Below are 24,930 nucleotides of genomic sequence, written 5' to 3' on the forward strand. Positions count from 1 at the left end.
ATTTGTAACCAAACTCTAGTCCTGTTATTTCTACAAGGTATATAAAAATTGGCTACATTAAGTTAGTTCTATGAAAAAGGTATTTTAATAAAGAATCTATTACAGACTTAAAAAAAAAAACACAGACTTGTCATTGTCAATGTCAGGAGACTGATTTTTAAAGAATAAGTCATTGGAAATTGTGCTTGGTTTTGTGAAAGGATCCCTCCTACCTATTCATTACATGGGTGGTGGCCTTTTATCTAGAGATGTGTACAGGTTAATACCTTGAGCAACAATTCCACATGCAACAGATACAGATTTTTTGTGACAGAAACTGATACACGATGCAAAACAAGCAAAAAAAAACCCAACAAAACCTATTTCTCTGAGTCAGTGAGCTCCCCAGATCCAGACACAGGCAGTAAATTAACAGATGGCCTTAAGGACCGAGGGATCTATAAAAGACATAAAACACAAATACTATTAACTGCTCAGTTTTGGGACTGGGCATTGATTTTTATTGTCAAACTGCATTACTGCTGCAGGCACAAGATTCACTGCTGATTTCTGCTCTGTATTGATTTTGTTGAACTGCAATCAAGAGTTCAGTATTTAATGGGATGTAGCTCAAACTGGAGTTCCCACTTACTGCAGAGAAGGTTTAATCAATTAAATCTGCCCATTACATATTCTCATTCACTCTGAAAAACTGCCTTGCATAAAAACATAAAAGAATGAGAATGTCATTTTGTTATCATTAATACTCCATGAAATTGCCTTTACTCGTTAATTTAGTAACATTTATAGATCTTCAGTGTGCAAGGCTTTAGAAGCAGTCAAAGAATTCTGTCAAAGATTTTCTGCATGACTGCTCATCCTTGCCACTTGGAATCACAACTGCAACAGAAGAGAAATTGAAGTGTTGGGCAGAATAATTCCCTCAAGTTACACAGCACTCTGACAGGCAACTTGACCTTACCACATGAGGTACAATTAAGATTCTTTTGCCATCTAGAATTTAAATGACTTCTACTGATGAGAGTTACAGCATCAAAGATAGTAAATGCTCTCCCCAATACAAATAAAATATACTTTCTCTTTAGCAAACATGATGAAATCATTGAAGCTGAAAAATTTCTAACAGTTCCAGGCTTTGCTGCAAATGAGCTCTTCAAACTGCAAACAAATGCCCCTGCACATGTAATTACCTGAACAGAAGTTTATTCTGTTTTTACCTTTGCAATCACTTCATCATGATGATTTCTGATGGAGACAATTTGTTACTACCATAAGAGCAACGTAATGAAAACCTGAACCAGTGCTCATATACTTCCTGAATCCACTGCAAAAGCAAAGTGAGATATTAAGTAATTATGTGATGGGTTAGATTTTACAGAGACATTTAAGTAATTAACAATTACAGCTGATAATATGAAACAGTGGGAACCATTAAAATCCATTTGTGTGAAAAGCAAGTTGGAGAATGCTTAAAATATAAACAAAATATTCAATTATTCCTCACAAATAATATGAAGCAAAATATAATAAGTCATGACATACTCATAATGTTAAAAGGAAGGAAAGCAAAGAGACTAATTAAGGCTTGGGGGCAGTAGATGATGGTTACAAGCATGTGAAGTGACAGCATAGTCTGAGAGAATTCATATACATAGCTAAAAATCAGTACTCCAACTGGAAATATCTTGCCTGATATAAAGGGAAAAGGATGAAAACCAGTTAACTAGACTGGGGTTTTTCACACCTTCTTACTTATTTTAACCTTCCCATTAGACAGGCAACTGTGATCACAAAAAAGGCTGCTGATGAACAGCTAGTGAACGTTGGGGCTCTCAGATTGGCCAGGCTGAATGTTAGCAGACAGATTTGATAATGAGAGTTCTGATAGTAAATTTTTTCAGGGGGGATAAAGTGAAATGTGACTAAAAACAAAATTGGAACAAATGATCACCAAAAATTCATAAGGAATGAATGGTCTTGTCCTTTGAGTCTGCAACATCTGAGGAATTAGAAATGTGAAGAATAAACAGCAAGGAGCTTTCTGGCAAAACTTACTTATTATGCTGGAAAAAAGAAGGAAATAAACTGAAGCAGATGTAGCATTTTCTATTTAAAAATTCAAACCTGTTTTCCAGCACTGTTGAAATGTTTAGCTCTTTCTCTTCTGAGAAGAATGTTCTGTAGACTATTTCACAAAGTAGTTTTTGAAATTGTAGGTGGTGATATAAAGCAAAACACAGTGAGCTTCTGAAAAGAAGTGATAATTGGCCACTGTACTGAGGCAAACTCCTACCTAATGCTGTGTGTAAGCTACCAGAACTTACCATCTCCATAAACACAATTTCAAGTTTTAATAAAAAACAACATTCAGTTGTTTTGCTGTCCTGTCAACGGAGCTAATGCAGGAAACCTCTTACCAAGAGGTTTGCACTGCAAAGTGCAAAAAAATATGTTTCTGGGAAACAAAACAAGAGGCGGGGGGGGGAAGTTAAAACAATGATTAGAAGGAAAGGCAAAAAGTACAAAAAGAGCTGTCTGTTGGTTTTTCCACTTTCTCTGAGCTCTGTGCTGACTGATACCAGGGGTGCCAACCATGACACTGAGCATCTACAGGATGAAGCAGAGGATATTTCTGCCATGTCATTTTACTGATAGTTAGAGAAGTGGCACATGCTAACAGCTGAGAGCCCAGGCAGGGGTTACTCATCCCTGTAGCCTTCCTCAGTTTCAGCTGGATGGGCAGCAGGCAGATGGACATTGGCTGGAGCAGATCCTTCTGGGTGGGTTCTGCCAAAAGCTCCAAGAAGCTTCAATCAGCTCACCCTGGGCATTGCCTGAGCTGCTCTAATCAACAAACATGATCCATAGCACAGGTGTTTGAGCCATTTGACAGTGTTTAGGTGTACTCCAGGGGTTCCCTACCCAAGACAGTTCGTTAAAGTGAAGTAGCATTCCAGTGACAACTGCAGGAGTACAGGAATTGGGGCCTCCTGCCACTTAAGCAGTCAGTTAGCTCAAGATAATGCCTTCTTGGAAAACCCAGGAGTAACCACTGTGTGGGTGATTTCAGTTATCAGTCTATTCAGTAATAATAACCATCTCTTGCAGCTACACTGCTCTGTTTTATTCAAGTCAGGTAACAATGGACAACTGTAAAATGTGGAGAGAAGCTCAACTACGTGAAATATGCACAAGTGTGGATTTAAAGAAGAAAACCCACAAAACAGTATGAATACACGCCATACTGCTGTAAGACTTCTGTGCTTAAATACTGGCATGGTAAGCGCTCTGAACACAAAAATTGGCCAAGTGATCAAATTACTCATCAGATTATATCTTCACACAAAGTACATACTCCTTCCCCACAGCCCTCACTCAAGAAGTGTTTCAAACTGAATTGCTACAAAAACTAAAATAATCATTCTGCTCATACTTCGAGGTCAAAATGGCAACTAACACACTTCATTTATAGTGTGGCATTATCTGCTGGAGGCAGGCTGACATAATCTGAAGGGGAATGAACTTAAGTTAACATTCTTCTCCATGTTCCTTTGCCACAGCCTGAGCTGTCAGTGAAGGAATTCAAAAATTCCAGGGTCTCACTGAAAGGAGCTTTTTCATGTGAGCCATTGAGATCAGGCACCAGAGCTGGTCAGCTGCAGCACTCCAAGGCTCAGCATGAGCCAAGACATGTTAAAGGGTGAGAAATATTACCAGTGGGAGCAGATCACACACCACACTAACATTCATTAGAAATGTATTTCAGAAGCCAAACACTCTCAGTTTTGTAACTCCCATCATCCTGGTCTGGATTTTGCTAATGCCTTGTCCTCACCATGTTTAACATTACACTCTCAGTTTTGTAACTCCCATCATCCTGGTCTGGATTTTGCTAATGCCTTGTCCTCACCATGTTTAACATTTTAGATCACTGAAACAAATGTGAAACACTCTGTACACCATGGGTCCTATTTTAGAACACTAAAACTAACCTGGGACACATTGTGCCTCAAGCACAAGGAGCCAAGCCATGATTTTAATGGCAAAAACACCACCATGGGTCCACCAAGTTATCCAGCAGTGTTAAATGCCTGTATTTGTAATGAAGCATGAACACCAAGCTGCTGCATCTCCTTTGTGGCACTAAGCAGCACAGAAAGTGAATCTAATCCAATGTGCTGAGGTGATGGCCAAAACCAACTTGAAATACCAGAGGAACCCCAAAGCTGCACACAATTGTTCAAACTTCATAGAGGTTAAATTAAAAGAGGTTAATTAACCAAACGGGTTTCAGCAGGTGATTAAGTATGGTACATTCACGAAGGATGGGGAAGAGCTGGACAACAAATACAGTAAGAGGAAAGCAACATTGCCTTCTAAAAGATTAACTGCTCATACCATCAGCAAAAAGAAGCCATCAAAATTTGGCCACTCTCTCAGACACATTCCACTTCCTTTCATCTTGAGTGAGCTCTCCTCAGGCTCCCATGGAAAAACAGATTTTTATTGGACAGGAATAAAAACAAATAAACTGTGAAGCTAATATAAAATTCAGTTCCTCTTAAAATAAGACCTGTTCCCTTCCTCCACCCACTGAACCTTGCCAGACAAGAGCTAAGCAGTATTGGGTAATACCAAGCTGGAAGAATGAGCCTTTCAGGAGAGAATATCTTTGTTCTTAATTCCCAAAACCATGTTACAAGTTACTTTATCAAAATTAGAGAATGATCAATTAAAAAAATAAACAGCCATCTTCCTGCAGCCAAATTGGACCACGCTCAAAAGTCAGTCTGGAGACTTCACACCTGAGTCACAAGGAAACTGGGAATTCACTTTATTTTTTATTGCACAATATGGAAATTATCTGTGCTGTACAGGTTAAATTATTCTCTCTCTTATTTTATACAACCAAGCTTTATAAATCAAAACTTGGGCTCAAAATATACAGGATATGAGTGATTCTATTACAAACATTACTTTATAGTAAAAAAATGAGCTAAATCAGCATCCATACTCTACTTTAAAAAAAAATCTTAAAAAATTAAGGGACAATATTATTCAGTATAATTTGCTGCATATCACTACCCTCTGCAGAGATTTCTCTGTTCAGTCAGCCATCCACTTTCACAAGAGGACAAGGTTATTCTCTTTTAGTTTCTCCAAATCTATAGCAAATCAGCAACAAATAAAGTCCTGTCCACAGGATTTTGGAGATGCAGCAGTGCAGCCCTGAGGAAAAACCTGTCAGCACCTAAAAATTAGACACTTTGCCTTGGGGATTGGAAAAAAGTGCCAAAGCATCCCTTACAAGGATAAAAAGAGCCCCATTCTCAGATGTAGCTGTGCTTGCATTTGACAAATGAGCTGTAGGGGAGAATGTTCCACCACTGATGTTTATTTCTAATCATGGGAATGAAATGACTGACACTTGGTGGGGAATGAAGCCCAGAATGTCTCACTGCCCACCTGTGCTCATACTTACATCATGCTAAAAATCCTGAAGGACACGACAGCCTTGTCCACATTGCTGTTATAATCCCCAAAACCCTGCAGTCAGCAAGGACAACCTTGCTGAGAAATTAATTCAGTCAAGTCCAATGCCTGTCCAAGCACAGATGCTGCCATATGGTTTTCCATGTGATACATCCATAGCTCAGATTTTCACCTGATGTACTTGAAGACACAGAGGAATAAACACAAGCATTTTCTCACTGATGTGCCTGCTGGATTCTGTCATTATTAGTGATATAATTGTCCCCAAGCAACAACTGTTACCTTCTTATATAAACCTTTGCAGATGAATTTCTAAACTAAATTTCTAAAATGTTCCTCAGAGCTCAGGCTCCCCATGAACCATTTCCTGCATTTCCCAAAAGCATCACTGCCCTGACTGCTCTGGGCATGGCACAGCAAGATCCTGGACCTGAGCACTCCTTGCTGAGGATCTTGTCCAGCACCTCAGGGCTCTGCAGTCTGTGCAGGTCACAGCAATCTTTGTTCAAACCAGAGTAATGTCTCAGACCACATTTACCATGGTTTTTTGACTGCTTTGTGGTTTTTTTTTAATATGATGGTAAGACAAAGTAAGCCTTTACACCCATCTAAGTGACACTCAGATGTGTATCTCCTAAAAATCAGATTCTAGAGTGAGTTGTTGAGCCAGAGGAAGGGAAAATATTGGAAACCATTGGGAAGGAATGGTGACTGTGGGTTGGTTTTCAGGAAGCAAGGAGGACATCAGGAAGGAATGAAAACAGAAGTTGGGTAGAAAAACAATGCTGAGGGCACTCAAAGGTGAAGAGGAGGTATTGGATATGCACTGTGCTTTACAGTGAAAGAGTATTTAAAGCTGTGTTTACTCTGTAAAGAACATGAAAACTACCTAAGAGACAGATTCACATCTCATTGAAACAGACATTAGGACAGAACTGCAAAACATATAAAGCAGGTACTAAAGTAAAAAAAAAACCCCACATTTCAATAATCACTAACAGTCATAGCAGGTGATTTCATGAAGGATGAAGCAAGAGTACTTCATGTTGTCTAATCTCAGCTGCAGCCCTCAAAAATTCTTCTCCTACAGTCTTGGTTTGCTGTGGGAGGATGTGGGGGCTGTAATTGTCCCACTGAGGGTTTCTGATGGATGATTGTATTTCAGATATCTGGACCTGTGATTCTGTAAGCCTCACTTTGACTTATCATTACATTAAAAATAAAACAAAGCACTCAGAACACTCGAGGAGGGGGGGGAGTTTAAATGGCTGGTCCTAAAAAGATGCACTGCAAAAAGAAGGGATAGTTTTAATTTTCTTCATGTAATCTTATATAAAACTAAAGATACCAAGTAAATACAATGAATTTTACAGAAGTCTTGGATGCAGGGGCACTTACTATGAAAACTAAGTGGAAAAATCAGTAGATCCTCTATGATGGGAAGAATCCAGCAAGTTTGTTCCCTACATCATCTTTCTTACATGGATTTTCCTTAAGTGATTGGAAAAAGAATGGCCCCAAGACATTCACACCAGCCCTTTGCCAGAGGTTACAATCAAAGCAGCAAACCCAGACCCAAACCTGCTGTGCAAAGTCTGGTACACAAACAGAAATGGGTTTGTTTTCACCTAAAGCTGGGTTGGTCAGTACATGGTGAGGAGCAGAGCTCAGTTACCAAGGGTTAAACAAATCTATCTACCAGAGCTCTTCTCTCTGAGTCCTTGGTCCAACCTGAGCACTTGGATAATAAGCAGCAGGTCCACAATAACTTAATTTTAATCTTGCTGTCCTAATCTTTGCAATCCGTTGTTCTTAAATTGCATTTAACCACCATAAATAAATAAATAAACCTACCCAAATGACAGGACCAGAAACTGGTTTAAACTGTCTTTTTAACTTACGCTTTTAACTCCACAGACATCAATAAAGTTACTCCTCATTTTCAAGTAAAATCAGCCACAAGCTATTTAAAGTTGACACCATGTGCACAGCTGAGCACTTTGTGAAATAAACAGATCAATAACTGACCTGAAAATGTTATTTAGAGGCAGAATTCTTACTTGCAGAGCTATGCTATTGTCTCTTCCTTCAGTACCACAGAGCATGCTGACTACTTACTGTTTACACAAAAGTTTCTACATTAAATGCTGAACTCTCAAATCCACCTACTTACCATATGCCATTTGTAGTATGCAAATGCCAAGCTGCTTCAGGTGCTGCTGTTTTTTCAGCAAGTGACATTTTCAAGGCATCCCCACAAGAGCACGAAGATCACTTCAGCACAACTTGGGAGTTACCATTTAGCAGAGGAGAAAGCAGCAATGGTTTGCACTCAGGGACTGCTCTGAGCTCATCAGGAATGGGATGTGTGACACAGGAAAATTTGTTGGTTGAAAGAATATTTAAAATACACACAGCTGTATTTTAAGGTTGCAAATGTTGATGTTGTACACTACACAGAACAGTGATAGGAATATTCTTGAAATCTAGGCCTCCACTCTGCTGCCTCTCTTAACAGATGCTATCCTTACAAAACTGAAGCCAACAAGCTCTGGATACAAATTGATACCAGTCAGTACCTGCCCCATACACACACTGAGTTACTGGTTTGGTTTATTTTATTCCAACTGCTTTGATAATCATCAGGTAACTGTTTGATGATGTTACATATGTCATACATATGTGTTCCAAATTAAATCTGTACAAATAAAAGCTGATTTTTTTTTTTTAGATTAAACAGGAAATGAAGTTGCATTCTTGGCCTTCTTCAATATAAGACTTGTTCCTTTTTTGAAATATTCATCAAGCAGTCAGTTAGCTCAAGATAATGCCATATGTTCAAAGGGGAAAAGAACTCCTTCCCCAAAGAGCAATGTTAGGACTACTGGGGCTGCAGAAGCAGAAATATTTGACTCCCTGCCAGTCTCTCAGCTCCCAGAGCAGAGCTGGTCATGGCTCTGAGAACTGAGCTCCACACCAGAGCAGCTCTGTATTTTTGTTCTTGTTCACAGCTTCTCGACTTTTCAACTCACACTATTATAAAATTTTAGCCTTCCCATCTTTCTTTGGCGACACCATTTCCTCCAGCAGAAGTGGCTTATAAATTATATTTATAGTTTTACTGCACACTTGTAACATTCATTTTGAGCAATAGCTTCAGTATCAGCACCCAGGAGCACATACATTTAACAAATGAGCCAAGTTTTTATTTATAATTCGTTAAATCTTGAAGACATTTCTGTTTATATTTGCCATGAATTTAGGGATCCCAGACAGAAACCTTTAACCATATCTAATCTTTCAACCCAAGCTTGTGATCCATAAAGCTCCTTTTTAATCCAAAACTTGTATTACCTTCAGCTGATATTCTGACGTGTTAGTTCCAGCCACCACAAATACTTGAGGGGCATGGAAGTGACTGTACAGCTCTAAGTCAGGTAAGTGTGTGACTTCTTTTATCCTAAGGATAGAATATAGAATATTAGGTAGAATATAGAGAGAATATAGATATAGAGATAGAGTATAACTCCTAAGAAAAAGCTCTGGTGTTGTAAAAACCTCACAACCCTGGTGGGCAAAAGAATCAAGGCTGATTTCCCTTGTCAACTTGGACTATGGCACCTGAGCTCTTAGATCATAATCAAAGCACAGAACACACAAAATTAACCCCAGGCACACAGGAAGCTCCATTACTCTAAAGTTTCTCAAATGACAAGGTGCCAGTACATGGTGGAACACTCCCTGTCCAAGGGTTTTCCTGGTGTCATACACACACCCATCAAGCCTGGGATTAGCTTTCACCCTCTCAGGAGCAAAGATATCATCTCTTTTCAGTCTTGACTGGCAGCCTATGTACAGGCCACTGGGCTGGACAGTTCTGGGCTGCATCTGATCCACACAGAAGAAATCTAAATGCTCAGCACAGCTGATTGTATCACACTGCTCTAGAGTTACTCATCCTACCCCATAAAGCTTCTGTTTCCAGCTAAAAGCACATTTGTTATTAATTTTTCCAAGATGACTCCTCATAGAAAACAACCCTTTCTTTCTCTCTTGGATTTTTAAATAAAAAAGAGCAAGCAAAAAATCCAAGACAAGAGATATGAATCTGACAGTTTTGAGATATAAGTGAAATTGACACCTTCTAATTGAGGCCAAGGTAGAAAAATCTCCTAAGTCCCATGAAATAACCTCAGCACTACATATCTTTAAATGTTTTTTGACATCCCTTATTTGATGGCATCCACAAAACCCATTAAATTAGTACATCAGAAATAAAAATAGGGGAAGAACTGTAGATAGGAATCTGTTCCAAGCAAAATCCTTGGTGTTTAGGTACACTTGGCAGTGTCACAAGGATTAAAAACCCTGTTGCATATCCAGAAACCATTACAATCTGTGGAGGTAAGGAAATGATACACAAACCACATCTTTGTTTGCCTGGCCACAAGGCTGCTGCTGCCATCTGGGTTTGACCTGAGGTGGAGCCATGAAAAATCCCTTCAGCACTTGCCTGCCTTCCTCAGAACTCTTAAAGCTCTTGGGTATCTGTGAAAATGCATTAAAATCTTCCATTTGCTGTGGCAAGGAGTTCTTGGAGATGCTGAAAGCATCCTTCCCTTTCTCTCCCTCATTACTGCTGATGATCTGTACAGATAAAGCCACGCTGGAGATCTGGCAAAACAACTTCTCTTTGAGGCTTAGCAAGGCCCCTCACCTGCATCACTGCTTTGAGGTGCTGCTTACAGTTCTGCCTCTGCTTCACAGAAAATATTCATTTTTTTTCCTCCCCTGGGGAGAATGTCAAAGGGCTTTGTGATAAACAAGTGTGGGTGGGAGCCTGAGGCTCTCCTCCTTGCTCCCAAGATCCAGCCCAAACCCATAGCCAGCTCCCATGCAAAATTAAAAACATATTATTAAAATATTTTTGCAGGCTGCATCTGTTTTCAACACCCACAAAGCTGCTCCTGCCCTGATACTGCTGCCTACTGATGTGTTTCAGCTTTAGATAGAAACCGTTCTAGGGAAGCAGGGAAACAAGGTTAATGACAGCTTTGATTACTCAGGTTGAGCGCGGATGGAGTGAAGGAACTTTCTGTGTGTGGTGCTGAGGTCTCTTTGTGTGTACTTTCACATCCAGCTTCAATGAATAAACAAGCTCAGCCTGTGGTGCAGACATGTTCATTACTGCAAAGAGAACGGTCACGGGAGCTTTGGTGACTCTTTCAGGACCTTGCAGCACCTTGCAGCAAAAATTATTTGTTATTACTGATGCTGTTTGATATCTTTGGGAGCGCTGAAGGGTTTCTGTCCTGGGGTAACTCTGACATTAAACAGGCCTGGACTTCTAAATCTGTCCATGATCCAACTAAAACTTTGAAATGCCAAATTTTGTTTCTGTAGCTCTACTTCTTAGACATGGTCCACTGAGTCTAAACATATCAGTCAATTTTTCCAGTTGCCCAGGCGGTGGTACAATTATTAGAAAGTTAATTTCAGAACACCATGGTAAAATTATTTTTAAGAGCTATTGACCTATGCAAATGTACACTGTCAGCTTGGATTCCTTATGGGTATTGAATATGTAGTATGTATTTTATAAACCATGTTGACTGAATTTCATAGTCAGCCTGGATCTGGAAAAATGCCAAGAGGTGTTGTTAAAGTTGACAGGCCATCAAAGATTTCTATTATTTCTGCTATTTATGTAATTATATGTCAGCCCTTTTGTTTTGGTGTTGCTTCTTTTATTACTTACATAATAATTAAAATTGATACTTCCTTAAGAGCAGTTTGAGGACATTGTAAAAAAAAAAGTACATAGAAGTCCAGTCCAAAAGTCCCTCTCACTAACACTATGACTGCTGAAATGAAAAAGTTACAGCAGTCTGGACAATTGTAATTAAAAATCTTTGATGTTCTTTGTCAAGAAAAGTAACAGAGTTTAAACAGGAGATGAAATGCAGCAGGAGGAAAACAAGATAAAGCTGATGTCATTGTTCTAACAAAACATTCCAGTTTATGTATGCTTCCCACACAAACTCAGGAATGGGAAATGGATTTTCCCCCACATCCCAGATACTTGGGGCTGGCCTTTCTTCAGCTTGGAGTTTGGACTGGATCTCCCTATGAAGCTAATTGTTCCTATTCCTATTATTATTACTAATTATTCCTATATCCCCCCTCAGTGCACTCCAGAATGGCTGGAAACTGCAGGATAAGAAAGGATTCCCATGACTAAAGCACCTTTCCCACAGTAAGGAGTCCTTTTGCCCATGGCTCTACAATCCAACTTGGTTTGTTCACACCCAGATTCTGCTGCAGAAATGGGGTGAGAGCAGAAGCCACAGTGGCACATTGTGCCATAGTAATTGTAGTGGGCAATCAACAAGGATCCTTCTTCCAGGGGTCATAAAATAGGGAATGCCAGCCTACAAAACCAGTCAAAAGCTGGAAGTACCTGTACCATGATTTAAACTGCTGCCTAAACTCCTAGACCAAGTTTCAGAATGAAGCCACACTTGCTGAGAAAAAGCCTCCTTGGCTCAGGATCAGGCTGTCAAAGTGGATGTGAGCAAACAGCAGGGGAGTGCCACAGGTAATGTGATTAAATGGATTTATCCATTTTGTTCATTAAGGGTGTTTTACCACAATGTTGAAGAATCTCAGCCATGTCAACCCCCTTTTATAATCTTTCCTTAAACTCTGAGGTCTTCATACTCACAAGGAACTCCAACACAAATTCAGAAGGATAGCTACAGCTAAAGACAGAGCAAAACCAGCAAGTAAGAACAGTTTCACTGTTGCCTAAATTAACAAAAGAAATACCTCACAGAATTACATTTCTTGTCTTTTTATCCTCCTCACAGCAAGAGAAGGGACAGTTCAGTTTATTCTCCTACTCTGGATTTGCACAAGGGTAAGAGTTATTCTGGCATGAACCCAGCATAAGCAAAAGCAAAATTTAGTCCCTTGTTTGTGCTTTGTAAGGCGCCTGACCCTTAGAGGCATCAGCCTGTTTGGAAACAATCCCATAGCCTTCAAGGGAGGAAGGCAAAAAGATATGACTTACATAAAAAATATAATTATGCCAAGTAAAGCTGGTATTTCTTTACATTTTACTGACTTAAAAAGATGCTGAAACAAAAAAAAAAAAAAAAAAACCCAAACCTGTAAATGGCCTAGAAAGAAAATACTCTTGGTGGTTGTGTTCTACTGCTGAAAATGTTGCTCCATTACTCTGGGAAAAAAACTGCCTTTTTTTCTTTAAATGGAAGCCACAGTTCTTACCTAACTTCTTCATGAAGGATTAAGAGTTTTGATTGCTATTTTAAATTGCTGGATGTTATGATAGGTAAGAAAACATCTCTCTCTGAAGTTTCTTGCAGCATGGCTGTTGCAAGAATAGCAATGCAGTCATCCTCAGTGTCATGGTAAGCTACATTACATATTTTGTAGTCTAAAAGTAGCACAAAGCTTGTTGGTTTTGAAGTAAGAACTCAAAGAGGGAGAGAGGGACGAGTGAACCTCCTTTTGTAAAGATTTCCCACCATGGTGTCAATCATTGCCTCAAATTCTTTTTCCAGCTTACTCTCTTGAGCAGGTTTCTTTCTAAAACAAATAGGGAGAGACAGCAGTGGCACCAGTGATGGATGAAGCATAAATGATCTTCAAAGCCTTCCTGTTTCTCCCTGGGGATTGAGCTCATTGAACAAGTTTAATTTGCATTTACAGTCATATTCCACTTGTGGGGCTTGAGAACATCCGAGTCCAGCCACGCAGTGGAACACCAGATCTTTTTTTCTTCCTCTTTTCTCTAAGGAAACAGGACTAATTTGGTCACTGTCGTGGTTCTGACTGCAATCACTCATCTAACTGCTTATTTGAGCCTATTGAGTCATTTGGACCCAAACTTCCCAAGTTTGACAGTGTATGTAAGCTGTCTCTGGAATCCAGACAGTGTCTCACATGTGGATCTCCTGTGGGAACTGAAACTGCAGAAATCAGTGACCTCACTTTAAAGAACAGTACCAGTTTCCTTCATCACCTCAACTCTTCTGTGTATTTCTTTGTAGGGACATTTTTTACTGATATTTTGGCTAAAAAAAAGCTTCCTACAGAAACAGTAGAAACTCATTATTAGCAGAATTGTGTCTTTAAAAAACTAAAAATTGATCTTTCAAAAAAGCACAAGAAATACTTAGATTCAGGAAAACACTCGAACATCTCTGAGACACAGGAGAAAACAGTTTTCTAATTTCATTTAGCTCACCACTGCAAATTCTTCACTCAGACACTGACAAAGCTTTGTAGCTGTTGCTGCTCCGTGGTTCAGAGATGCACAGAGCAGCCCTGGTACAGCACAGCATCTGCCACAAAACTGCAACACTGGAAAATGCACCAGCCTCAGGGGTTAGACAGCATCAAAAGGTTTCTGCAAAGAATTCCCCATACTGTGACAGTTACACATCTATTGTGGACATCAAGGAAAGAAGTGCTCATAGAGCACTACTCAGTGAACACCAAAGTGCAGTTCAGCACTAATGAACTGGTTCTTGTCTCACTAAAGGGTTCTGAGCTACAATCACAAAAAAAGTCAAGCAAATTTCTTCAAGGGAAGCTCATTAATGCTGTTACATTCCACTGACAAGAAGTCCCCAGCACTCTGCAGCACCGTGGCTTATTACCGCGCCTGAGTGGGCGCTGGCTGGTGATAGAGAGACGGTGAATCTTGTTTCTTGAATCAGAAGGCTTGATTTATTAAGATATTATATATAATACATTATTACTATACTAATAGAATATAGAGAGAGGTTTGCAGAGCAGCTAGGCTAGCTAAGAAGAGATAGAAAAGAAACTATAACAAAGTTGTGGCCAAGGACTCAGTCCCTAGCTTACACTTTGTGATTGGCCCTTAATTATAAACATGGGAACATGAACCAATCACCAATCAAAATAGGTGCCCCTGTTGCATTCCCCAGCAGCTGATAATAATTGTTTATGTTCTCTTCTGAGGCCTCAGCCTTCCAGAAGACACAGAAATCTGAAAGAAAGGATTTCTGTGAAAAAATGTCTGCGACAGTGGCTTTGCATTACACTGCATCTGCTATAATTTAATCAGAAAATGCACAAGAAACAAGAAGATAATGGTCTATTTTAGTAGCTGCTCAAATGCCTTGACAAACACTGGCATTTTTAACAGGTTCCTCAGCACAGCTCTTGACTGCATTTATTGGGACCTTCTGAGTTTTCATCTGGCAGTGTCTTCTGGCCTTGCACTCACTCACAAAGAGCTCACACCCTGATAAGGCATTCTCCCCTTATCCCATATCATCAATACCATTCAAGCCCCTGAATCTGCCATGTATTAGTGATTTAGCATATGCTGATAAATTGAAGGCACAAAACCAACAAGCCATTGTGTTTCTTCCTTCACAGTTATTTATGTGAAGTACTCGCAGACCCTTACAACAGTAAGCTCTGTACAAAATGCTTTTTAATTATTGGAATTTAAGTGGTTTTGAGACAGAAGTCTTAATCGCTTTCTTTGTTACACTTTTCAAAACCTGAGCATATCACAAGATAATCTCCCTCAAGGAGGCAAAGCTGGAAGTGAGCAGATGAAAAAACTGATGTAAGATCATAACTGTGCTAGAAGAGGACCAGCTACTTTATGACATCAGCTGTTTCCTTCAGATTTTCACCTCTCCATGGTGCAGTTAAGGTCAGACTAGATCACTTTTCAGTCCTGAGAAGTCATATGTGCACACATGCTATTAAGAAGGCAGAGACAGGCAACAGAAACATAGCTATATTAAAGTATTAAATAGCTATAAACATCCAAAGAAACTGTAAATAAGTGATCAAACATAGGATATGTGCAGAGGCCACACCTCACTCAGATTGGACTGGGCCAGCTCAGTGCTCTCACAACAGCCAAAAAGATTATTTTAAGGAAGCATGCACACTTGCTTCTAAAAAAACTGGTCTTGCCACAAATCTTTAGTCATGAATAAACAAAGCAGTTACTGAGAGTTTTAACCAGCATTTGTACAGCCCCACAAGGATTGCTCCAAAAACCAATATCTGAGAATAGTAGCAACATGTAAAGCCTGTAAGCAAAGGAAGGATGATTGTTCTCAGAAATAACTTAGCTAGGAGCTAAAACAGATTATTTTCTGTGGTAGCAATTGGTGAGATCTCTAAAATGTTGCAGTGTTCCAAAGTACAGCTGGAATAGAACTTTTGACAGAACACAGCCAAGCCACTGCTCCTCACAGCATCAAAGATCACGTCTCACACAACTTTGCTCTAATAAGGCTGTAAATCATTGCACCTCTCAACCTTCTCTCTGCTTGGCTACATTTCTGTAGGGATTTTTTGTTCCCTGTCCTCCCCCCACTCCCCAACAACCAAATTAAAGATTTACTGTTGGAGGCATCAGAATCATGAATTAATATAATTGTGTAATTTCCAGAAACTGGAAGACTCACACAATGCTGCAGTAGAATCCATGTCAGAATTAGGTGTGACTGTAACCAAGCTCAAAGCAGGTTGCAGATCCCCTCACAAGTATCCCCAGGCTGATGCTGTCTCTGTAAAAAAAGGATAATTAAAATGAGGTTTTTACAAAGTTAATACATAGGCAAGCAATAAAGAATGGCATAGAGCAGAATTAAATGTGCTTCTAAACAACACCAACAGCTTTCTCCACACAATCCCCACACCCCCTGCCAGAAGGAGAGAGAGACAAAAGACAACAAAAGCTTCAGGAAAGATTCTGATCTAAATTATTCCTGTATGCATAGCTTATAAGTTAGTAGATCTATTTTTATACCTTTGAAAAGAGAAAAAAACAGATAGAAGACTTAAACATTTTTACAAAATGCTAGCAGTAACTGGCTTTATTTTTCTTAATTGTGTTTACATTATCTATAATTTTTTATCTCTCTCCAATTCTCAGAGATTTTAAATATAGGGTTGAGTTATAGCTTCTAATTACAGTTGTTTTGGATAAAGTTTCACACACTGATACTTCACAGCATAAGAGTTGTGCTTTCTGACTTCTAAGGCTTTACATGAGAAATGAGCAAAATGCCATTGTTTTGTGTGCTCAAATCCATTATAGTGCAGGAAGATTAGAATATGCAGCTGAAAAGACAGCGTGCATCTCTAATACACAGCTAAATAAAACTGGAGGTAACCCCACACTCAATGTCCACTTTACAAATATTGCTGTTTGCTCATCTGTTCTTGGAATTCAAGTCTTATTCACCAACTGGAGGAGAGATTTTGTTTTTCTCCACAGAACATAAGCCCATGTAAGAAAGTTTTAATGCTTTAAACTTTTGTGCTGTTGTAATCCTAAAAATAAATAGTACATTTTGTAACAGCTTGTAGTCTTATGACAGAAGATGGAACTCACCAGGAGATTCAAAGCAGAGTCATTTGAAATACTTTTCTTTTGTTCCAAACCAACACTTTTTCTTTTAAAGCAATTCTTTGGGCTGTGATGCTGAGTGTCATCCCTGCCAGCACCTTGGGTTGGAATCTTCCAACATTTATAGGGAATCAAGCTGGTGCTGCTGACTTTACCTCACCTTCACACACACTCATTTTCACAAGGCCTTGAATTAAAGTTCAAGCCTTCTCTTTTCCCCTTGGGTGACAGGGAAAACATCTCCTCAATGCAAGCAACCTGAGGGCAAGAGAGTGAAATTTATCCTTCCTACACAATGTGTGCTGTTAATGATTATCTAGAGATGTACAATTGTTATTACACCACAGAATGAAAGACCATGACAACTAATAGCACCTGAGAAAGCAATTGCCTTTAAGGTTGGTATTGTATTCTAGTTCTTCAAGTCAGACTTGCTTTTTTTAATGTTTTACCATTACAAACAGACCTCAGTGCTTTCCCCCATGGATCTGTGATCCTCTCCTTCCCAGCTCTGCAGTAACTGCTAACAGACCCTACCTTAAGTGATGCTCTGGCATCTGCACTGGATCAGAAAGCAGAGATACAGATTTTCTGGCATTTTCTGGACATGGATGACTCCTCTGATTCAATTTCACTTCCATTAATTACTGCCTACTTCCCCATACTCATCTGCAGCTGAAATTGGAGAAGGAGCTTTCTACAATCTTTGAACAACTGCATAACAACGCATTACTAATGCTTTATTCTCAGGCAGTTTATTTCACCAGTAACTTCACCAATAGCTACTAAATGCACCTTACACCTACACTGAACCTCTCTGGGCCTTGGACCTTCCCTTTGTGTCCATTTGCCTTTTGTGAAACAATGAGCAGAGAGTGAAGCTGACACAAACAACCAATTGCCTCGAGACAAGGCAGCAGCCTGGGTTGGCCTATAATTTGTATTCTTGCACTGGTACTGCAGGATGATTGCATAGCTATTTGCCATGCCATAAAAAGGTACAAGAGACCAAGCCCTGCCCTTCTTGGTCAGTGCTGAGCCTGTAATTTGTGGTGGAAACAATCCTGGGCTGGCAGGAGGGGTGTGATGGGCCAGGTTTAGGTGTTCCACGCGTGCCAATAACGGGAGCGGATGGAAACGTCACCGTGCTGGGGACAAGAAGGAGAAGGGCTGCTGGCACAGCCTGGCCCTGGCAAATCTTCCAGCTCATTAATCCTGAGCTCTCAGCTCTGCTCCAAAGACTTGTTTTCTCCAGTTATTCTGCAGTTAAACACGGCCTTGCTGTGCCCTGCACCAGGGACTGTTCAATGTCACGGAGCCTGAGCTGCTCCAAGGGAAGGGAATTTCTAAGGCTTTTAATTCAGCCCAACCATCAGCATGGTTCCTAGAAATACTTACAGAGAGCTGACAGCTAAGTACAAAGACTTCTCCTAAAGAACAGGTTTCATAACTAAGTCATGATGCTTTCTAAAGTAATAGAAAAAAATTATAAAGCAATAGAAATAATAATAAGGAACAATTTAAACTTACCTGGAGATGATTCTTGTTTCAAATAAATTAATGATCTTCCAATCACACATCCTTTTATTCATCCATGATTATAATTTTTTTCTTTCTTTGCTATTCTATTTTTTCAAACCTTGAAAACTTAGTTGAAGGTGTTGGCAGCTGAAAATAAATACAATTGCATGAAATTGCACATCAAGTCATCAAATATATGGGACAAATAGATATAAGTTAATGCAGTTAAACTAAAGGTAAAAGCTGTCCAGAATTCCTTTAATTTCAGTATTTTCATCTTTCTTTATTATGTGCTCCCCTAAACAAATAAAAATAGCATAGTAAGGTGTGTGACTACAAAGAAAATGCAATAACACAAAATACACAGCTATGCTAACTGAGGAAATGAATCGAGCAGAAAGGCAATTTATGAAGGAAGTTAAAAGGCACTCAAAAAATGTCTGCTGGAAAAAAAAAGGCTGTGAAGAGGAATAAAGAGTTCCATAAACTTCATTCTGTGTCTGTGCAGAGATCACTGAAGTAGATTTTAGTCAGAAAATCAGGTTACAAGCTTTTTTCCAGCTCTCTTATTAAACACAACTCTAACATGACCAAAAAATATTCAGAACTGAGGAGAGAGTATTTACTTTCTAATAAGTTCGTGCTTCCAATTATGTTATAATCAAGGCATTGTCAGCAGTAACACAGGGCAGAAACCAGAAAACAGAATTGGATTTTCCATTCCCATAACCTTCATGAAAAATGGCTGATAGTCTCTGAGAGTCACAAGCCCTATATTCTTGCTAAGTTATTTCTTATTACCATCATTAATTACATAAAATCTGTTAAGGAGGGAGGAAGAGGGTGTCAGTACCACAAAGTACAAGCAAGCAGTTTGTTTCAGGGCAGGGAAGGACAGGAGAGAGAGTGGATGAGAATGGTAAAGCTTGTTCCATTGAAAATGGGAACACAGAACAAAATGAAGGGTGGGAATTTCTGGTCCATAGTGATCCCTTAAAAGTTTAGACTATGGTTTTTAAAGTACCAGTATCAATTCACGTATGCTTATGGCCTAAATCAGAAGCTAAACTCTCCTGTTTGGAGACCAAAGACAATACCCCAAGAGGGGCTGATCAAGTTCCAATGTTTGAGACTAGCTCTTCTGCTATGCAGGTGTTCAACTGCACTGAAGTTTGTTGCCTTTTTTTCAAAGAAGCACTTTGAACACAGAATTCACAATGTTCTCTTTGCTGCCTTTCATAGTAAACTTTGTCTCCCCAGGCAGTTCATCTTTCAGGCTTTGTAGCCCTTAATTGCATTTTGAGCAGATATTTGCTCTGTGATGCTCTCTGTGGTGAAACAACACACATCACGACATGTTCTCACTATGTATAAAGAAATGCTGTGCTAATGTAACCCACTGAGTAGTGCCTCCACAAACAGCAAGAAGCTGTTCTCTAATGCTAAGGGAAAAGACAGGAAAAGAACTGTATGACTGAACAACAGAGATCTTGCAGAAAGACATTAAGCCTCTTCACAGTGCTCTTGAAACAGAAAATTCAGTCACAAAGACAAGACATGGCTTTTAGATACTCTGAAAACAAAAGGTATCTTTTGCCTGTGCACCTAGAGAGCTATTTGCTGTTCTACCTCCCTATCAGCTTCTCATCAAAGACTGCCTACACAAATGCTTTGATAACAATAGGATCACAGAGATAAGAGTATTCATCATTCCAGCTCAACAGGAAACCAAAGTATGGTATTAAGCAGAAACTGCAGCCCAAGTTCTGCACTCAGAGTGTCTGGCTCAACACTGCAACAGCTTCAGGTGCCCCTAGTTCACACCTTTGGAGGAGTACAAGTCAATCCACGCTCTCAAACTTGAACTTTTGCTAATAATTTGTATTTTATGGATCTGCATTGTCAGGCCAGCAAGGACAAATCAGCTGGGAGGCACAACCAGTGGAAAATATGAAAAACACCACAGTGAAATAAATTGTGGCATACAAGAACTGAGTTAATCTGAAATCCCAAAACAACTTCATTTCCTATAGAAGGATCTTGGAAAGATTGGTCTGCAGAGAATAAGGAGTCAAGCCTTTATTAGTATTTCCAAAGTGGCCTTGGCAAGGGCCCTCCAGAAGAGGGGTTAATCTGGCCCCTGTCAATTAGCTCTTACTCTATAATAATAAACCACCTTCCACAACAAAAACTGTCCCTGCCTGACAACATAATACAGCTACAACTTATCCAGCAATACAAGAAATTAAATGGTATTCACTACAAGCAGTTAAGCTTTTCTCAGAATCCACTCTGCTGGGTGACTTAATTCCCTTAAATATTTATCCAATATTGAATGAGCAACACTTTGATTCTCCAGCAGCTCTGGAGACAGTTTCCCAGTGACTGCATGAAAATACAGTGAGAGTCTTCTGTGAAAAACGAAAACTGAAACAATACCATGAACCCTCAGTAAAGTTTCATGACACACTAGCATCAAAGTCAGTTTGAGCTGGGCCACCTGTTGCGTCCATGTGTGGCAATGAACTAATACCAGAACAATTCCAGCTGTGCTATAAAGTAGATCAGTAAAAAATATCAATTTTTTATTTTGATTTTTGGTTTTGTTTGGGTTGGTTTTTTTTTAAAAAAACACACACAGTTTTTGTGGTGTTTTCAACAGTCTGGGATAGACCAACACTACACAAAGAACACAGGAATGGCTGCTGAATTGAGGGGAAGGCGAGCAAGGGAACTGCCAGGGCAGCTCTGCCAGCCAAGCCAGTAGCTCATGAAACTACTATTCTCAGCAAGTCTGGTATTATTACATGAAAGGCATAAACTAGATAGTAATATTGTTCAAAATGATGGACATAAAATGTTGTCTCACTCAACACCTCCTTGGCTGTAACAGGGAGTACAAGTCTTTCCTTTTAGTTCATAGAGAAGACTCTGGGAACTGGAATGGATTCTGGAGGTAGGATGTCCTAGATCATACAAAAGAGAGAAAGTAAGGGGGTTTTAACTGTTTTTAACAGGTAAAACCCCTTTCCAGCTGAGTCTTTCTGATCTTCCACATAATTTGTAAAGTGTAGAGATCTGATTTAAGGGGGTAAGAAGAACAAGCACAGCACAAAAAATACCTCATTTTATAACACATCCCATGACCTCTGCTGCCCAAATCCACAGCCTCATCTGATCAGAAAGTAAAGACCTTGCTATATAATCTTTGATTTTGTGAAAGACAATATTCTCAGCAGAGAGTGGGATAAAAAGCACCAGCTCATCCTCACACTCTCACTTGATCTCTGTAAATGACAGGCTCTGTCTTAATCACTAACAAACCAGCCCCTGTGCATTTGGTATTATGGAAAGTTACCAACACTCCAATAACTCCTTAATTCCTAGCTTTAAAATGCCCCAACTAACTACTGCACTAATTGTGTGGTCTGAGGGCCAACAGACATAATGCTTCCCCTTGGTTTTGCTTTTATCTCCACGTCTCCAGCTAATAGTGTTGCTGAATGTGGTTTCTGACAATGGCACTTCATCTCAGAAAGCTATTATTTAAAAGCACGGTTGTGTTTGTCATGTTCTTCCCTCCTCTACAGATGGATTTCTGTGTAAAGCAAAACTGAAAACTGCTTTCATTTTGCTACTCAGAAAGGTTTGGACCAAAGGAGAGCTTACAACACTCAAGTACAGACATTACTTTCCCTGAAAGTTGGGTTTGGTTCTGTTTGTGTGTGTCCCTCAGGTGGGGCTAATAGAAATCCCTTCTAGGAGTTTTCCCTCTTGTCCTGCTCACATTTTGACAGCAAGCAGGTGCATTATCACAAAAATATCTCTCCAAAGAGATACAGGGTAGAGAAGAGGCACCATGAACCCAAAAGATAATGATGGCACAGAAATATCTCTTCTAGGAATGCTGAAGTACAGGCCTTCAGCAGAAATGACAGGGAAAGTCTTCCTCTCACCTATTAAGATCATGAAAAGTTTCAAATGTGTTGTTGGAGCTACCTTGGAACAAAAGGAAAGGTAAGAGCAAGAGAGAAAATCCCTCACCAAGACTTAAACTGTCAGAATGGAAATTAAGAGAAGAAATCAAAGAAAAAATACTCTGTGATAACATCATATGACTCACAAGCTTTAGCAAACTCCCTTCAGAAATACTGTTAGGCAGAGTAAAAGCTCCCTTGTCTTCTTCTTTTCCATTTACACATCCCAAGATTTGCTGTGAAAGGAAACACCAATATTTTCCTCCAAATCTTTAGGGAGAAACAGCTTCATGTTTTTGCAGCTGCACTTGCCAGAATGCTGTTCCCACCAGTCCCTTGGCTCTTTCCTCAAATGTCCCATAGTTCAGATTCCTTCAAGGGTAACTGTCAAATCCTCATATTAGTCCCCAGGACACAGAGACAAAATCCCTGTCTTAAAAGACTTCAAATGATTTTCCCATTTTGCAGTTGGTACAGCTCCTTCCATATAACACTGCCAAAAAAACCCAACACAGCACAGTGCCCAAGCCAAAAACATGAAGTTTTTTCTGTTTTGTTTTGGCTTTTTTTTCTCCTTCTATTTCAGGACCCAGAGGCTGTCAAAGGCACACACAGTCTGTTCAAAGCAGCAATTGGCACACATGCCCTGAATTTAGATGTTGCCCACCTGTATCTGTGTTGGGGGCTTTTAGAAGTTCCTTCACAAAGCTCAGAGCATCAGAACAAAGCTCAGCACCTGAGAACGCTTTGCGTTGCTCTCCTTGGCAATGCTAGCATGTTTATCCTGTCAGGGCTCACAGAACAGCCTGGCAGTGTTCACCCTAGAAGACTGAACCTCATTGAAGGGAGACAAAACAGCCCCAAGGCCAGGTATCTCCCCCTTTTCCTTGACTCTGCCCACATAAGCAATCAAATCCAGTAAAAGGTTAAGAACAGGAATATAATGGGTAAAATTTAAGGGTGGGAGTAGGAATATTACGAGATGACAGCAAGTAAGACACATCTCTACTTCAGTCCTTTCCTCTTGTAGCCACTCCAAAGATTAAAGGATGGTGAAAAAATACCTGCTACCCCTGCATGTGAAGTTAACTAGGGTTAATCTATAATGCCTGCCTAACACACACCCATACAGACATGCTGACATCTAAAAAAGACTTGTTTACTGTGCTGACCTACACTGTATATAGGTTTGTGAAAAGTAATTTGTATTTTTCAGCAATTAGGACTACACACTACAATGTTATGCAAAGAACAATAATGTTCTTCATCGCAGGACTGTTCTGTTGGAAACAAAAAACAGTAAAAAGCACTCAGCCTCCAGATCGTGCTGAAGTCTTTTAGAAACTCTCACTAGATAACGTCTGACTGACAAATCAAAACTGAGACACCGATCCAGCCTTGTTTGCCTCTGCAGCACTGACCTGCCCAGGGATGTGGTTCAGTAGCACAGAGCACGGGATGTGCTGGCAGCCTCAGAGCAGGAATATTGCTCCTGAGGCAGAGAGCTTCCCTCAGTGCCCTCACAGGTACTGCCACCAAAATAGTGCACTCAGTATTTATAGCCCCACAGAAAGGGTTTAGTCATCAGTGTGTGACAGGGACACACCCCTCAAGGGCTAAAAGTGAAAATCTGTTCAGGACTGCTGACCCGCATCGGTGAGTGACGTACCTGCTCTCCACATTTCATTATCTCCAGGTTTCCCTGCAGTTATTTACCCAGTGACATCTGAGCCTCCCCCTTAACAACATGCCTGGAGCACAGCTAATGAGTACATGATTAATCTGCATAACCCTTGACTCAAACAACTCTTCTCAACTCTTGACAAGAGCACTTGACAAAACTGCTTTTCCAGCCCCTCCAACACACAGCAAGTCACGCAAAATAAATTCTTTAGAGGAAGGAGGGCAAGGTCATTTGAGCCCTCTGTATCACTTGGTTCAAAGTGTATGTATATTCAAACCAGCAGAAAATACTTTCTTCAAAAAGAAAGTGAAACAAACAAATGATCTATGCTTTAAATAAATGGCAGCAGGTGGCACACCTGGCAAAACGTACCCAAATTAAACTTCAAATGGTAATGAAGCCTGAGTTTTACATGGAATCATTTACCAAATTTTAGCAGAATCAAAAGGCTTAAAAAATAAAAATAAAATCACCACAAACCAAAAATCCCAGCCAGTGGAATCCCTCAACCCATTTTTAAGCTTTTCCATAAAACTCATGTGGGACTTCTCAGCTTGCCAGCACAGACTGCATTCATCTGAGCTTTTCGCTGTTCTTTGAAAGGGTACACCAAGATAAGATTTCCAAGAAATCACAGCTGGTGTGTTCACAAATGAACAACCCAAACACATATAAAGGGAAATATTCCTTTTAATCCCCTGCATGAGATCCATTTCCTTCTTTGTTAGTGAAAAACACAGATCTCAGCTTTTGTAAAAATGTATACACTATGCCTGAAAGTGATGGTGTCAGAAATGCCACTGCTTAGCTGCAAT

This window comes from Ammospiza nelsoni, chromosome 11, assembly GCF_027579445.1.
Source record: "Ammospiza nelsoni isolate bAmmNel1 chromosome 11, bAmmNel1.pri, whole genome shotgun sequence".
NCBI lineage: Eukaryota > Metazoa > Chordata > Aves > Passeriformes > Passerellidae > Ammospiza > Ammospiza nelsoni.